Here is a 2,472-nt window from a genome sequence, read left to right as displayed (position 1 = left end):
TTTTGGCAGTTTGTATACTCTGATGATGACACATGTCATCCAGCATTTCCGTTAAGTGTAACAGACAGAATGCAATTTGTAGAGACACTTAACCCTCAAATTTTGCCTACTCTCTAAGGGCAGAAAGTGCACTCAACAACAGTACACAGTGCACAATGCAGAGTTTGGAACACACCAATGGTCTTGATTGATGGTCTTCCAGTATCAACCTTTCTGTGTAAAACCTTTACTAAGAAAACTGTGTTTTCTTTCTAGAGTCGTATGTCCTTTCTCTTCCATGTCGTGCCATTGCTTTCAGCAGGAAATGGGAAGGAGTTTGCTCTGCGAAATACTGTTTTATAGCCAGGATACACCCTGAAGAAGGCCATAAGGGCCGAAACGCGTAGGCACTATTGTAGCCTAATAAAAAAGAAAAAATTGCAACCTTGAGTGCCTCAGCATCTAGCCTACCTGGACCAAGTTTGAGAGCCTCTACACTGATGAGCACCAATGGAAAAAAGATGAAGACTCAGAAGCCCTCCAATTACCTGCTTGTGTTTGATACTGTTTTATAGCCTTTTCTCTGAGACATTCATTGAGGTGTACTTATTTGAGCACCACTCTAATTTGCCCAAAACTGGAAAGTAATAATACTAATATTATAATGTATTATAAACCTTATTTTTACATTCGAAGTCCAGCAGATATTAAGCTTTGTCTAAGTATATGGCACAGATTTCTTTTGCGTTTATTGAAAATGTTAGGCTTCTTTTCAAAAGGGGTGTTCTCATTATTTCTGTGCACTGTATGGCTGTATTTTATTTGTGTTATATATATATATATAGCCAGGGCTCTAAATTAACTTTTTCCACCACCAGCCAATTTGGCTAGTAGACATTTTTTCTTACCAGCCAAACAGAAGGTCAACTAGCCATTTTTTTTTTATCTCGCCAAAATAAACTAGTCTAGCCATTTTTTTTTTTTATCTCGCCAAAATAAACTAGGCTATGCGTTAGGCTAGTTATGTTTTTTTTTTAATCATGGTTATTCAACTATTTCCAAAACACATAAACACTATAGGCCTACATAGGCCTAATTAACATAATAAGCATATTATATACACTTTTTAATTTTTTTTTTTAACTTCTGCTTTATATTTACCTCTGAAAACAGTGAATCACATCACTCAAGCCACACAACAGACCTTTAACATAGCCTACAACCAAACACACAGCCAAACACTACAAAACCTCACATCTGTACACTCCAAGGAAGGAGAAGAGATGAGAGGAAAAGAAGAGGAGATAGGAGGGAAGGAGAGATCAACACACACACACGCACACGCACGCAATAATGGGTATGTCTGTGTGTTTATGTAGCCTATATGCTGCTATAGACACCTTCATTTCCTCCAGGAGCTCTTCTCTACCATGCGCAACAAAATGACAAGAAGCACGCTATGTTTAACTATCACGGAAATGTTCGCGTCCTTTCCATAGCGTCGCCGTTGGCAGTTTTTTGGTTATTGATTTTTTTTTTCACGTAGCCTACTTGCACGGTTATGCAAGGTCTGCTCTTCTTTCCGATGGAGTGGGCTTTCCAACTTACGTTGCGCCAGGACTTAAAGCATTTCAGAAGACAACTGACAGCTACGCGCACACTACTCTGACAGATAGTTATCATCCTCTGCCCTTGTCGCAATTTCTTTCCACAACCACTCCTTTTTAAAAACGTCACTACTATTACTGTTATTATTACTAGTAGGCCTATTCGCCAACACAGAATCTTGCTCTAACCACCACCACAAAACATACAAAACAGAAATAGGCATATTCCGCGTCATGTCATTAAAACTCTTCGGTCAGGTCCTCGCAGCTTAAAAAGGCAGCCTGTTAGAGAAAGGTTCTATGTCGGTGAGTGCTAATAGTAACAGTAGGCCTAATAGTGACGTTAAAAGTGGTGGAGCGAAAGCGACAGAAGCAGAGGAGGAGAGTTGCCTGTCAAAATAATGTGAGCGTAGCCGACAGTAGGCTGGTCGTCTGAAACGTTTTCTGTCGTGGCGCGCGCAACAGCAGCATGGAGTAGCCGCTGCCAGAGCTGCTTCGGAAAGCCCACGGTGGGAGGCTACGTCATGACGGTAGTGTTTATGGGTAATGTAGGAAATCTCGCCGTATCGTTGTCATTCAAGCAGCGGTTTGCCGTTCATAATTTACTGTACTCGGGCGCTACTAGCCAAATTGGCGGGTAGGTAATTTTTTCTACTAGCCAAAATGAATTCTCACCCGTGTTTGGCGTGTTGGCGTGTGTTAATTTAGAGCCCTGTATATAGCCTATATGGCTGCATTGGCATTGCATGAGGGGAGTAAATGGGTCCTAGTAAGTGTTGTTCCTGGTAGGAGGTGCTTTGTAACAACGACCTGATTGTAATTAACTGAGCAAACTCTCGCAGCGGGTGGGTAAAGTCTGCTAGCGCTAAACACACATACGGTACGA

This window comes from Engraulis encrasicolus, chromosome 4 (genome assembly GCF_034702125.1).
Source record: "Engraulis encrasicolus isolate BLACKSEA-1 chromosome 4, IST_EnEncr_1.0, whole genome shotgun sequence".
NCBI classification, from domain to species: Eukaryota; Metazoa; Chordata; class Actinopteri; order Clupeiformes; family Engraulidae; genus Engraulis; species Engraulis encrasicolus.
Note: the sequence above shows the minus strand (reverse complement) of the source record.